Raw genomic sequence first — 16,338 nt, 5'->3', positions numbered from 1 at the left:
AATCTAGCACCCAAAGCTAGCTCCTGTTTTTTTGCTATTTCTTTGTTTCACAAAAAACCATATCAAATGAAGTCCAAATGTAATAAAAATTACAATGATTTTTTACGGACAAGAAGAGACCCAGGAAGCTTCGGGGAAGGACTGGAAGGTGCCTAGGACCCCCAAAAGCTCAAGGGGCAGGCCACCTGAGCTTGTGGGACCCTCGGTGTCGATACTAAAGCTGGCGGATCTCGGGTAGGGGGGGCCTAGATGTGGATCTAGGAATGATGGGTAATAGGAGACAAGGGACACGATGTTTACCCAGGGTTGGGCCCTCTCGAAGAGGTAAAACACTACATCCTGCTTTGATTATATTGATGATGGAGTATCAAGTACAAGATGATCTATCTCGAGATTGTATGTTGTGTTCTAAACCCTAATGCAGGTAATTGTGATTGTGTCTCTATGGACTAGACCCCACGGTTTATATAGGTACCGAGGGTATCTAGGGTTACGTGTGGTCATTTACCAACTAGGAATAAACAAGTCGACAGTTGGAGTAGTCCTTGTAGTACACGCCAAGTCTTCGGCGGTGTCCATCTTGATCATGCCTAGGTTCAAAGCTTCTGGAGTCCTTCCTTAATGAGATCAACGGGCCGTAAGCTCGGTCCATGCACTACGGACGAATTAGGTTGGCACCCCTAGTCTAGGACACCGTTAGTAGCCCCTGAATGAAGCCGAGGACATCAGATGCATCCTCAAACCAATGTCTCCGACCTTGAAATCTTCGGCTTAATAGGCGGATTCTTTTCTCTAGATGGTTTTCATGTGAACCCTAGATCTTCTATGTTTAAATTAATTGTCGAGCTTCCTCTTAACGAGATTGCCCACCGACCACATGCTTTTAGGGCCATGCCTCGGCGCCCGGAATCTTGAAATAAATGAGCCTCGAAGGCCTGCCGCATAGGTGTGAACAATGCTCTTGCCTGGTAGCTTTTACCGAACCGTCACCACATACGGTGTTTTGAGCGAGCCAGTTATTGAGACCCGAATTGTGCCTGAGGCAATTGATATGTCCATTTTGCATCATGCTTTTATATTGATATTTATTACATTATGGGATGTTATTACACATTATATGACAATCCTTTTGCCTTTTCTCTCTTATTTTATAAGGTTTACATGAAGGGGGAGAATGCCGGCAGCTTGAATTCTGGACTGGAAAAAGAGCAAATATTAGAGACCTATTCTGCATAACTCCAAAAGTCCTGAAACTTCACGGAGCATGTTTTTGGAATATATAAAAAATATTGGGCAAAGAAAGTACCAGAGGGGGGCCACCAGCCAGCCACAAGAGTGGAGGGCGCGCCCTACCCCCATTGGCGCGTCCCCCGTCCTTGTGGGCCCACTGGCAGGCCTCCGGTGCCCATCTTTGGCTATATGATGTGTTTTGACCTAGAAAAAAAATCAGAAGGAAGATTTCGGGACGAAGCGCCGCCTTCTCGGGGCGGAACCTGGGCAGAACCAATCTAGGGCTCTGGCGGAGCTGTTCTGCCGGGGAAACATCCCTCTACGAGGGGGAAATCAAGGCCATCGTCATCACCAACGATCCTCTCATCGGAGGGGGTCAATCCCCATCAACATCTTCACTAGCACCATCTCCTCTCAAACCCTAGTTCATCTCTTGTATTCGATCTTTGTCCTACGTGTGGGTTGCTAGTAGTGTTGATTACTCCTTGTACTTGATGCTAGTTGGTTTATCCGATGGAAGATTATATTTTCAGATCCTTAATGATAATTAATACTCCTCTGATCTTGATCATAAATATGTTTTGTGAGTAGTTACGTTTGTTCCCGAGGACATGGGAGAAGTCTTGTTATAAGTAATCACGTGAATTTGGTATTCGTTCGATATTTTGATTAGATGTATGTTTTCTCTTCTCTAGTGGTGTTATGTGAACGTCGACTACATGATACTTCACCATTATTTGGGCCTAGGGGAAGGCATTGGGAAGTAATAAGTAGATGATGGGTTGCTAGAGTGACATAAGCTTAAACCCTAGTTTATGCGTTGCTTCGTAAGGGGCTGATTTGGATCCATATGTTTCATGCTATGGTTAGGTTTACCTTAATTCTTCTTTCATAGTTGCGGATGCTTGCGAGAGGGGTTAATCATAAGTGGGAGGCTTGTCCAAGAAATGGCAGTACCCAAGCACCGGTCTACCCACATATCAAATTATCAAAGTAACGAACGCGAATCATATGAGCATGATGAAAACTAACTTGACAACAATTCCCATGTGTCCTCAGGAGCGCTTTGCTTTATACAATAGTTCGTCCAAGCTTTTACTTTGCTACAAAAAGGATTGGGCCACCTTGCTGCACCTTAGTTACTTTATTTACTTGTTACCCATTATGATTTATCTTATCACAAAACTATCTGTTACCGATAATTTCAGTGCTTGCAGAGAATACCTTGCTGAAAACCACTTGTCATTTCCTTCTGCTCCTCGTTGGGTTCGACACTCTTACTAATCAAAAGGACTACGATAGATCCCCTATACTTGTGGGTCATCAAGACTCTTTTCTGGCGCACTGAAGCGCCTTTGGTAAGTGGAATTTGGTAAGGAAATATTTATATAGTGTGCTGAAATTTATTGTCAGTTGTTACTATGGAAAGTAATCCTTTGAGGGGCTTGTTCGGGGTAGCTTCACCTCGACCGGAAGAGCAAAGAGTTGCTCCTCAACCTACTGCACCTACAGAAAATATTTATTATGAAATTCCTCCGGGTATGATAGAGAAACTACTATGCAGGAGATGGAACATTACATCCCGATATGCACCTAATCTATGTGGATGAAGTTTATGGATTATTTAAGCTTGCAGGTATGCCCAAGGATGTTGTCAAGAAGAAGGTCTTCCCTTTATCTTTGAAGGGAAATGCATTAACATTTTATAGGCTATTGGATGGTATTGGATCAAGGAACTACAACTGATTGAAATTGGAATTTCATCAGAACTTTTATCCTATGCATCTGGTTCATCGTGATCGGAATTATATATATAATTTTTGTCCTCATGAAGGAGAAAGTATCGCTCAAGATTGGGGGAGGCTTAAGTCAATGTTATATTCATGCCCCAATCATGAGCTCTCAAGAGAAATTATTATTCAAAATTTTTATGCTCGGCTTTCTCATAATGATCGATCCATGCTCGATACTTCTTGTACTGGTTCTTTTATGAATAAGACTATTAAATGCAAATGGGATTTATTGGAAAGAATTAAACGCAACTCTGAAGATTGGTAACTCGACCCAGGTAAAGAGTCAGGTATTGTCACACCCACAATGCGGCTATATCTCGCACGTGTCGGGGCACGACTTAGAGGCATAGCCGCATGGTAGGCTTGTCGCAAGAGGGGTAATCTTCACACATCCCATGTACTGAATAAGAAAGGGATAAAGAGTTGACTTACAATTGCCACTTCACACAAATACAAGTTAAACATACATCATCCAGAATACAATCAAGGTCCGACTACGGAACTAAAATAAAAGAAGACAACCCCAAATGCTAGATCCCCGATCGTCCCAACTGGGCTCCACTACTGATCAACCGAAAAGACAAATAACAACGATCAAGATCTTCATCGAGCTCCCACTTGAGCTGGGTTGCGCCACCTACACGGGTATCATCGGCACCTGCAACTGTTTGGAAGTATCTGTGAGTCACGAGGACTCAACAATCTCACACCCGCGAGATCAAGACTATTTAAGCTTATGGGTAGGATAGGGTAATGAGGTGGAGCTGCAGCAAGCACTAAGCATATATGGTGGCTAACATACGCAAATGAGAGCGAGAAGAGAAGCAACGCAGCGGTCAAGAAGCTAGAAATGATCAAGAAGTGATCCTGAAACTACTTACGTTCAAGCATAACACAAGACCGTGTTCACTTCCCGGACTCCGCCGAGAAGAGACCATCACGGTTACACACGCGGTTGATGCATTTTAATTAAGTTAAGTGTCAAGTTCTCTATCGGATATTAACAAATTCCCATCTGCCATATAACCGCGGGCACGACTCTCGAAAGTTTATACCCTGCAGGGGTGTCCCAACTTAGCCCATCACAAGCTCTCACGGTCAACGAAGGATATTCCTTCTCCCGGGAAGACCCGATCAGTCTCGGAATCCCGGTTACAAGACATTTCGACAATGCTAAAACAAGACCAGCAAGACCGCCCGAATGTTCCGACAAATCCCGATAGGAGCTGCACATATCTCGTTCTCAGGGCACACCGGATGGGCAAGACATCGGGTTGGCATAGACCCTGGTTGCCCAGGGGGCGCCGGACATCGCCCAGCTCGGACCAACACTTTGAGAAGCACTGGCCCGGGGGTTTAAAATAAAGATGACCCTCGGGTTGGCCGACCCAAGGGAAGGGTAATAGGTTGTTAGGCAAATGTAAAACCAAGGTTGGGCCTTGCTAGAGGAGTTTTATTCAAAGAGAACTATCAAGGGGTTCCCATAACACGCAACCGCGTAAAGAACGCAAAATCAAGGAACATAACACCGGTATGACGGAAACTAGGGCGGTAGGAGTGGAATAAAACACCAGGCATAGGGCCGAGCCTTCCACCCTTTACCAAGTATATAGATGCATTAATTAAATACGAGATATTGTGATATCCCAACATATCCATGTTCCAACATGGAACGAACTTCAACTTCACCTGCAACTAACAACGCTATAAGAGGGGCTGAGCAAAGCGGTAACTTAGCCAAACAACGGTTTGCTAGGAAAGGTGGGTTAGAGGCTTGACATGGCAATATGGGAGGCATGATATAACAAGTGGTAGGTAGCGCGACAAAGCGATAGAACAAACAACTAGCAAGCAAAGATAGAAGTGATTTCGAGGGTATGGTCATCTTGCCCGAGATCCCGCAAGGAAGAAGAACGAGTCCATGAAGAAGACAAACGGACGTAGTCGAACGAATCCTCACAACTCCGGAACGAAACCGAAGCTAACGTGAGAAGCAACCCGGAAATAAGCAAACAACATGGTAAACAACCATCACATAAACATGGCATGATGCACAACCAAGTATGATGCATGTCCGGTTTAATGAGGCATGACATGGCAATATGCAACAAACAACACTACAAATTAAGTGGAGCTCAATATGCAACGAGTTGCATATTGACGGAACACCACATGACTTATTTAGTTCACTCTCGGTTAGGTACTCAACAATATTAAATGTTGGTTAACATGGCAAGAGGTGAAGCATAACAAAACTATATCATTTAAACAGTTTAAATGGGGCCGGAATAAAAAACAACAATTCCGGAAAAACCTCATGTGCATATTTTAGATTTGGTACTTTTCTATCCTAAGGCATATTTTATAGTTGTTAAACATGCAAAGTAAGTACACCATGTTAAACTAGGCATTTTTCTACCCCATTTACATATAAAGATTATCTAAAACCGAGCTACAGTTAATTAGTTAATAAAGCATTTTAACATGGCAATAGGCAAATTATATGCAAACATCGTTTTAAACATTTTAACATGGATGAAAGTAACATATTATGAAACTAGATGAAATCCTAAGCAAGTTACATATATAATGTTTTTTTTACAAAAGATGCATTATTCATGAGTTATTATATGCATGAAGTCTAGGGGTTTTTCTGCAAAACTAGTCTCTCTGGAATAAATAGCAAAATCGCTGATAGAAAAAAACAGGAGCGGGCCGTAACTGAAACAGGGCACTGGGCGCTGGGTCTGCGGTGGCTCACCAAGGGCCAACATCAACTGGGCCGGCTCTGTGGGCTGCAGCTGGCAGTCTGGATGGAAGAAAGAGGTGGCGCTGGGCCTAGGCGAGGTCGGTCCAGGCGCAGTCAACGCCCTGGTTCCTTCGATGCAGGGAGGCAGGGAATCGAGCTCGTGCTCGTCAGAAGGCAGCGACGACGCAGGGGTGCGTTGGTCTCCGGCGAGCGGCGGGATGGTGCGACTCCGGCGTGGCGTCGGAGAGGCTAGCAGGAGGCAGGACAGGCAGGACGATGCTGGCGGCAACAAGAAAAAGCAGGCGGGGCTGTAACACCCCGGATACAACTTTCCATATTTGTAACTCCGACTCTTGCCTTTTCCGGAGATGCGATATGATTTTCCTTCGTGGTTGGATTTTGCCTTTGTTTTGCTTTTGTTCATGTCATGCATTTCATATCATGTCATCATGTGCATCGCATTTGCATACGTGTTCATCTCATGCATCCGAGCATTTTCTTCGTTGTCCATTTTGCAATCCGACACTCCTATGTCCTCCGGCGTTCCCCTCTTTTCTCTTTTCGTGAGCGGGTGATGAACATTCTCGGAATGGACCAAGATTTGCCAAGCGGCCTTGGTACACCACCGGTAGACCGCATGTCAAGTTTCGTGCCATTTGGAGTCCGTTTGATACTCCAACGGTTAACCGGGGAACCGTAAAGGGCCTCGTATGTGTTGCAGCCCAACACCCCTCCAAGACGGCCCAAAACCCATCCAAACCCCCTCCATCCTCTTGGTCGTTCGATCACGATCGCGTGGCCGAAAACCGCACTCCATTTGAACACTCCAAACTCCTCCTACCTATAAATATGTGTCTCCCTCCGAAAATTCGCGGTGCAAACCCTAGATCCACTCCACCCCGCGCCACTGGACATGTCCGTCCGCCGTCAGACGCGTCCACCGCCGCCGCCACATCGCTTTGGCCAATCCGAGCATGGCACGTCAGCTCCGCCGCCTCCCACACCCACTCAGGCGCCGCCATGTGTCCACCCGGTCTCTCCACCGCCGTGCGGCCCATCCGACCCGGATTGGGCCCGCGTGAGCCCAGATCTACGCGCCGCCACCAACCACCCCGCCCCCCGCGCCTCCTCACCGGCGTTCGCTGCCCTGTCGCTGGAACCTCGCGCTGGCCGGCCACCGGAGCCGTTGACCTCGCCGGAGTTGCGCAATCGCCCGGTTCTCCTCCCTGCTTCCCCGCCAGACCCCGTTTTCGCCGCGCCGCCCCGCCTCGACCCGCCGGCCTCCGCCCGCCTACCTCGCGCCGCCCCTGCCGGTGACCTTCCTCGCCGGAGCTCCTTCAGGAAGCCAGCCATGGCCGCTATTGGTCCTCAAGATCGTCCCTGTGCCGCCGACCTCTTCGTTGCCCAGATCCGGGCTCCCCCCTGCTGGTTGGGTTCATTCCCATCGTCCGTTGGTTGACCACACCACCGGAGCGCCGCCCCACCACCGGCTGTCGCCACCCTCTGCCTGTGCCTCGTTCCTGCGCGCGAGGTCAACGAACCCAGCTAATTGAACCATGATGATGCCGAGTCCTCCATGAATCTTTTTCAAGATGGTGCGGCGACGACTATGACTACTGAGACCCTCAAGGACCAAGTTTTGGAGGCGAGCGACAAGGTGGCGAGCAAGGATGATGCTTCCATCTTAGGAGGCGAGAGTGATGATGTGCCATATTCGGCCTACATCCACGACGACAACAACGAGATGGTTGAGCATGGGATTTTCCCTTCGACCACGACGACGTATGATGACTTGAGTGACTTTTGCCACCATATTGAGAGTGAGAGTGACTTCACCACTAGCCCCATATATGATGTGTTACCACAATTCCCATGCGAGGAGAGCCACAACCCCCACCACTTGAGTGAGATGAGTGACTCCACCATATGTGACTTTGAGTGCACCTATCTTGAGGGAGTGAGTGAACCACCACATAGAGAGACTGAGATAGTTGATAGGTCATGTGAGGCCACTTTCTACACTAACAACTTGACCTCTACCTCTATTGTGTCTTCTCATTTGGTGCTAGGTCCCATATATGATGACGCACCGATTCGCGACGACTACGTCCTCCCTTTGGACAAGATGATGGCCATGGTGGAATATGATGCACCCCCCATGGTTGCATCAAGATGAAGATGACCATCATTTGGTCTTTTCCACCTCACCTACACCACTTGAGTGGAATGAACAAGGTAACATAGGTGAAGGTGATGCTCTAGTCCCACTAGTGGACATTCTTGACATTGATTGCTTGCATGATGTTGATCAACCTATTTCCATGCTTCATGCTAGTGTGACTTCCCCATGCGAGGATTTACCCATTTATGATGAGTATGATGATTGCCATGTGGAGTCTATTAGTTGTGATGCGATGTTACATAGGATTTCTTGTGCTAATTCTCTCAGCCACATCATGTTTGCCAATCCGCTTGACTTGTCATATGCTATGCATGAGATCAGTCATATGTCATATTTGCAATCTCTACATAGTGACTATGCATATGCTATTAAAATAAACCCAATTTGCACATATGGCATAGATGACAAGCCTATGGTTATTGGCATTTGTTTCTCTTGTGATGATATTGACATGCTACCTTTGCATCATTTATCTCATATGCCATGCCATAACCCCTAGCTTCGGATATGCATTGTTTTGGATGTTGTCCATTTTCTCCATATGATGTTTCCAATATTGCTCATGAGGATACCCCCATAGTTTCCTCATACATGTTAGGAGATTTTGATTCATCCTATCCATTGCATTATTCCAATACTTGTGTGCACAATATGTTCCCCATGAATAAACATGCTATTGATGTGCCATATACTTGCATTCTCACTTTGTGTCTCCATCGCGTTATACACAATAACTATTCTTTCATGATGGATGACATGTTCTTATACCATGCATCAAATTTATTTGAGCGATGCTTATCTTGTGCTAACTCTCACGTGCACATACACATCATGATGGATGATGTGTACATTTACCACACACACAATCTCTTTCATTTGTGTCTCTTTTGTGTAGGTACCCATGAATTCTTGTCAACCTCGCAATCCCATGAGTTGACAAAACGAGCTCTAGAGAGCAATGATGACTTGGGATCCCATGGATTGTTTTTCCCACCGCTCTCTTCACATAAAGACTTCACGCATTTCTTCTACATGACCCTCACTTGGCTATGGGTTATTGTCCATTACATATTCTATGCCCATCTTGCCATGTTCACTTTGCATGATATGCTCATTACTATACCTTTGCCATGCATTTGTGACCCATGCTTTGCATTACACATGATGATTGATTCTCATACTTGTATGTGTATTTGCAAGCTTGGTGGAGATATTGCTAGTTATTGTCATGTTTGCTTTGTACCCCATGCCTATGATGATACTTTCATCTTGCTTTGTGTTCGTGCTTGCGACATGTCATGTGGATTGCCTATGCCTATTATTTGCTCTCATGACATGATTGCCATGATTTACTCTAGTATGTTGCATCTTCGCACTACTAGCTTGCACGACTTGATTACTATGTTTGCTTACCTTGTTGCATCACTGATGACTCAAACTTTCTTGCTTCATGTAGTTGATGACAACCATCTACATGCTTTTCACATGATTATTATTGCTTCTTGTCATATATCTCCATATGTTGCCTCTCTCATGCTAGATGATTTTCCATGTATTGAGTGCAACTATGCCTTTAGTCTTGCTCATGGGATTGACCCCATAGCATCCTCACATTTGATTGGAGATTTTGACATTTTTCTTGTGAAGCATGCTTGTCTTGCCTCTTTGCACCATATACCTAGTTCCATGAATATAGCCATTATTGCATCATATTATTCATGCACTTGTGCTACTAATGGTTATGTGCAAGAGCGGAGAACCATCATGATGGATGATGTGTTTATCTACCATGCGCGTACATTCTTTGTTTTCTTTTGTGCATGTGTAGGATACTTGGACCTTGTGTCGACTTCCGCTTCACATGAGTTGACCATTCGAGCTCTTGAGAGCGAGCCTCATACATTCCACCACGACTCGCTTCTCCAACACCTTTCCTACCACTTCGACATTGTGAAGAATGCACAAGGACACGCCTTCAAGGAATCATTAGACGGTGCGACATTAGGGAGTGCCCACTTCAAGCTTGAAGGTGATGACTACTTGGTGAACGTCCGCTTCTACACGGCGAAGCCATCTCTTTCCCATGGTGATTTTGTTTTCGATCCGAGGCTGGATCTTCCCCAAGGGAGGGGAGATGATGCAGAGCATCCTATGGACATCACCATATCAAGAGTCTGTTCGGCGAGTGACACGTGCGACATCTATTTCACATACACAAAGGTGAATCATCTCCTTTACACGTGCTCATTTGACCCCTTCGAGGATGGTATACTACTTGACACCCCTCTTCAGTGCATGCATAGGTATTGTCGGAACACTATGGACGACGAGGAGGAGTGCAAGCACCAAGGAACAACTACACCATCCACGAGGGAAGTGTGGAAACGAAGACGGAAGAAGAGCTGCCAAAGAAGCTATAGTGAGAGGACGTCCGGCCCACACCGGACAACCGGCCAGCGAGCGAACGTCGGGCCTCCACCGGACGACCGGCGCCTGAAGCCCCAGCCGAGCTACAGTGGGCAGACGCCTGACACCACCGGACAACCGGCGACCGGACGACCGACCACCTCCGGAAATCCGGTACTTCAGTGACTGAACAAGAATGAGCGGAAGTCCGGCGACTACCGGACGTCCGGACGCCCATGAGCCACCGGACGACCTCTACACACCAGACGTCTGGTACATGTATGCGCACAGGATCGGGCCCGAGGCCCATGTATCCCTCTCCCACTTACCCCTTCATGGACCTAGACTATATATACTCCTCCACCTCCTCCTAGTTAGGGTTAGCAAATGTCATAGCTCATTGAGAGACAGAGCTTTGCTCATCCATACAGATCTACTCCATAAGAGAGCCCCTCTTCGGATAAGATCAACGTTGGATTCAAGACCCCCTCTTAGGTGGCCCCCTTCAAGACCTCCTCATGGAGATGAACTTTACCTTGTATTTTTCCCTTTCTTGTTCATATAACTTGTGGATCTTGTGTGTTTGATTGTCTAGTGGATGTGTGATTGGACTTGTTCTTGAGTGTTTCCCCTTGTGTTTTATCTCCATTCTTCCCCGTGTTCTTTGTGTTCTTAGTTGGGATCCGCTCCTTTCGTGAAAGATCAGGCCACTAGGGTTCTACCCTACATCAGTACTTGTGGAGCACTTCACTTGATCGTCGAAGGGTACTTGATGTAGCTTGAGGTAGTCGTCCATCTTGCACTCCCACTTGAGGTATTCATCGGGGTAAATAGTCCCAAAGAATGGAATCTCCTCGGTGATGTCGATGTCGTAGTAGCTCGAGGGAGTAGTGGACTTGATCTCGTGGAGTAGGCGAAGATGCCATACGTCTGAAGGCGAAGATGCCTTGAAGTCACTTGGCAAAGATGCCGAAGGTGTTGAAGAAGCCGTAGTCTCGAGGTCGAAGTCGTGGATCTGTGTAGCCCGTGCGCACGGGGTTGTTGGAGGCCGTGTGCACGGGGTCTCGTGTGCACGGGGGTCGAAGGCCCGTGTGCTGGGGGTTGGCAGAGCAACCAACGCGTGTCCTGAAGCTCGCTCTTCATGGTCATGTCGATGTCAATGCTTGTGTGTACTTGCCGGAGATGGTAGCTCGGGAGTCTTTGCACTTGAGCGTCTTCTCGAAGATGAGGAAGACTGCTTGCAGTTCTTGATGAGGTCCTTGAGCTCCTCCATTTGCTTGTCCATCTTGGCGTCGATGAAGTTCTTCATAGCATCAAACTCGTCGTCGTGGTTGTAGACCGGAGATGATGTGCTTTGCCTATCCATCAAAAGACTCAAGCAAAGGTGAGTAGGAAATGATATAAACAATACCAAGCTACCTTTTCCCAAAGTTGAGTATGTATCTCGTATCACTCAATGTGAGATGAAAGAATAGTGGAATTAGTACCGGACTTGTTCACTCACACCTACAAGTAAAAGCTTATCGAGTGGCTTGGATAGGACAAGTGGCACAAATTTCATGCAAATTGAAGTCCAAGATATTGTAAATTTGAAATAAATCCAAAGGACTCAAAATTCAAAGCAAGTGATCACAAATATAGAGGAGGGCAATAAAGAAACAGACACAGTTGGATAATGGGACTTGTGCAACTATAGGGATGAGCAATACAAGATTGTCTAACGAAGACTAAGCTCATGTTGCACAAACACTAGGAGAGCACTAGCTTGATTGCACACTTGGGCACGATTCACCACTTGGCACCAACCTATATGTATGCAAGCTAAATGTTTCCTATTCCATGTATCCTCATGCACAAGCATCTCTCTTCATGCTCAAGTCTTTGCTTATAAGCTTATGATCATCCTTTTCTTGCTTAAAAGCTTTTTTGACTTTTCTCTTCCTCTCCACTTTTCTTATTGAGCCTCAACCACACATATGAGATAGGTATCACAAGATATGCATAGGAACAAGCAATTGCACAATATGATATATCTAATGATGCAACAATATGATATCGTATCACTATGATGCACAAGTTTTCGCGAAGCCCGGCAATACTCGGATAGCTAGTCTCAATAGGTATGAAGGTATGCCCAAAGATGGTGGGGCTATAAAGATATAATGGCAAGGAAGGAAAATTTTATGATGGAATGGATACCTTCGTCACACTTAACCTTTCACCAAGTCAGGTGTAACCGGCCTTGCTTCCGGTTGAAGATGGTCTCAAAGGATGGATGGTCGTCGTCGATGTGGAAGCTCGTGGTGGATGTAGTTGATGACCGATACAAGTCACAGGTGGTGGATGAAGATGTAACCGTTGCTAAGTAGCCAAAACACCTTAGGAGACTCAAATCACAACTCAACCAACCACAAATACCAAAGGAACCAAAATGGGTTAGTTTGCGAAGTTTTATGCGGTGGTGCGGAAGTTATGGTGGATGGCCTAAGCAAAAGATGCAAAAATGGACAAAATTTTATGGAGTCAAATGGTGGTAAAACCAAGATGAGCAGCTCGGGAACGTCGCTAGCTTTTCAACGAGCCAAATAACACCCAAATCGGAGTTCGGGAGTGGAAGTTATGGGTGAAAACATAAACTGGACGCGGCTAATTCTGGGAGGGCCGTGCGCAAGGGGTCCAAGGCCCGTGGACACGGGGTCCCGTGCGGACGGTACACGTACCGAGGGCACGGGGTCACCTGGGACTATGCAGGGGCCCGTGGGCACGAGGCCGGGAGCCCGTGGGCACGGGGTAGGCGGGAATTTCGCGATTTTCTTGTCAAAATCGAGGGGGAAAGAAAAATTGGGGTATGGGGACCCAATAGGAGTTAGATCAACTTGCTAGACACCAGATCCACGGATGGAAATAAACAAAAACTCACAAAAACATCAAATCACAAAAAATTTGGTATGGCTCTTTTTGTGGGGCATTTTCGAAATTGGGCAAGAACAAGCAAAATTAGGCTAGAAAACTAAGAAGGGGCTCCAATTTCATGAGAAACCATGGCTCTGCTACCAAGATGTTGTAGGGTGAAACCCTAAGTGGAGATCTTTCACGAATTGGAGGGGGAATCCCCAAGAACAAGATGAACACAAGAGGGAAAACACGAGGAACACTTAACAACAAGTCCAATCACACATCCACTAGACCAACAAACACACAAGATCCATAGGGTACATGAACAATCAAAGGGAAACAAGATACATGGTAGAGTTCATCCCAAATCATATGAAGGGGATGAGGGCTTGATGATCTAGATAGATCATTCCCTAGATGGGGGCTTTATCCACTAGGGATCTTCTCTAATGGAGGTATTGTACTCCAATGGAGTCTTCTCTCTCAAGAGGAATCCCACAAGCAGAGGTACATGAGCTAAGCTCTAATATCTAGATCTATTCTTAGCTAAGTCCAAATGAAGGAGGGGAAGGAGTATATATAGTCCTAGGCAAAGAGAGGGATAAGTGGGGGCAAAATGGTAAAACAAGGGCAAAGCCCGCAACATCACACAGGGGGCCCCATGCACACGGGGTAAGTGGAGCCCATGCACACGGGGTATCCAGAGACCTGACGCAAGAGCCCATGCGCACGGGGTCCGTGAGGCCCGTGGACATGGTACACGCCTGTGCGCACTGGGTCTTCAGGACCGCCAGCCTGGGAGGCCCGTGGGCACGGTGATACCACTTGATAGAGGCGAGGGTCCCGATCTTTCGATGAGATGATAACTATCGATTTGGTGGAGACGACTTTCACGATCCAACTACAAACGTGCACGATGTTGCGCCTTAGCAATCGCTAAACCAATCTCCTGAGGTTACTGACGATGCCGGAAGCACGGTCAGCCTGACCACGAAGGTCTATTCCTGTAAGCAATCGAAGAACGAGTAAGAATATGATAAAGCAATCTGAATATTACCAATATATATGAAGTATTGATAATGGTGGGGATCCGTAAGCGGTCTTGGTCTGGTCGTTGTATACAAACGAAGTACATGAAGTTGCAATGGCTAACTTTTAACTAAACAAATCCCAAGAAAAAAGCTACTAGATGGATCTACTTATATAGGAGCAAGGGGTGGCGACCAAGGATGTGGGAGGACGTCTCAAGGCAGCCTAAAACTAACCCTAGGTCGTACAAGGCTCATGGGCCCAAGTGGAGGTGATGCAACACCTTTGGGCTTGTAGTTTGACTCAGATTCTGCTGCAATGTCAGATTGTTTCGTCCATAACTCAACGCTCCGGACGAATTTAAAGGTGAATCAAATTGTGTTGGAAAGAGCACGGAATCTAATTTCAAACAAAAAAATAATCACCCAATTTGGAGTCCGTATGAAAAAGTTGTTGTCGTATTGAGTCAGGTATGTCTGTGCAGTCCGAATCTGAATCCAGAACGTGAGAGACTTGGACTCTATCTTCTCTTGGCCCAAAAGTGACGTGAGAGGACTTTTTGAACAGAAGCTAAACTTCTCCATTTCCCTTATCTTTATATGTGGATAGTACAAATGTCCCATACACCTGCAATTAGACAAAACACAAAAGTGTGTGAAGTATTTTTGTTCTGGATAACATAAATAGATTATTGAATAGTTAGCACTAGAAATCACCTGAAAAATATGCATGTATGCAATATTTTTGGTCGTATCCAAGGTAGTCATGTCCTCATCACACGGGGTCGGTGGGGCCCATGCGCACGGGGTCGCCTGGGAGCTGCTGCCTTCTTCTTGGCACTTCCTTCTCCGCTTCCAAGCTTCCCTTGTGGATGGTGTAGATGTTCTCTTCTTCTTGGGCTCCTCCTCGATGAATGTGTAGCTCCTCTCACACCTATGCAGGCACACGAGAGACGGGTCAAGTACTATACCATCCTCGAGAGGTACAAGTGGACACGTGTAAAGGAGATGATTCACCTTTGTATGTATGAAGTAGATGTCGCACGTGTCACTTGCCGAAAGAACTCTTGACGTGGTGATGTCCATAGGATGCTCTGCATCACCTTTGTCTGGTCGTTGAACACAAACGAAGTACGCGAAAGTTGCAACTATGGCGAACTTTAATCTAAACAAAACCCAAAGTCTAAACGATGCCCTAAGGGCTGTATATATGGAGGAGAGAGGAGGAATTTCGTGGCCCTTGGAGGAGGGGTCTGAAACCAACCTTAACTCTTGTTTCCCCACACATACGGACTCTAAAAATAGCCTATACTTATGTATTTCGAAAATACATGGGCTTGGCCCAATAATAAGGTGACACAACACCTAGAATAGCCTCTGGACGAAATTTATGAAGTGTCATCTTGTATATTTCGTCCAAGGCTTCATGCACTCCTTATGGTGGCTTCAAAGTCCTGAAATCATCACTTGTAACAACATTCTTGATCCCCTTGCGCATGCCATCATGTTCATGCTTGGTCTTGCTCCAGTGTTCATCCCTCTTATCCATGACAGGCCCTTCATTTGTAAGTATATCCAATTTAAGCAGCATCATATTCTCATGAACATTAGAATCATTACCATGAAACGAAAGTACCTGATAATTTAATTGGCGTGCGCGAGCTCTAGTAATTGGTCTAGTATGTATAGCAGTAGGGGCTGTGGGTGTAACAATGGTATTGATGTCCTCATCAGAACCAAAGGGCATTCCTGGCAACGATCAATATATACATGGAAACAATATCGCCAGCATCGAGGACACAAAATTTCTTGGCAGTTCGGCGAAAAGCGTCACGGGAAAGTGAAATTCTTTCAAGGATTGTCGTATAATGGACCGGTGTTCACTAAAAGGTCATAACTTTGTCATTCGGAGTCCATTTTGGACCCATAAGTACTCAAAATGCTCGCGGCGAGCATGCGAATCCAGAAAATACTCCCCGATTGCGCCAGGAGGCCCGGGGTGCCTTCAAATTTGGCCTTAAGGAGGACTTTTTGGCCCTGAAAGACAAATAACAT

Source organism: Triticum aestivum, chromosome 1A (assembly GCF_018294505.1).
Source record: "Triticum aestivum cultivar Chinese Spring chromosome 1A, IWGSC CS RefSeq v2.1, whole genome shotgun sequence".
Lineage (NCBI taxonomy): Eukaryota > Viridiplantae > Streptophyta > Magnoliopsida > Poales > Poaceae > Triticum > Triticum aestivum.
The sequence above is the reverse complement of the archived record's forward strand: the minus strand, read 5'-3'. Positions refer to the sequence as shown.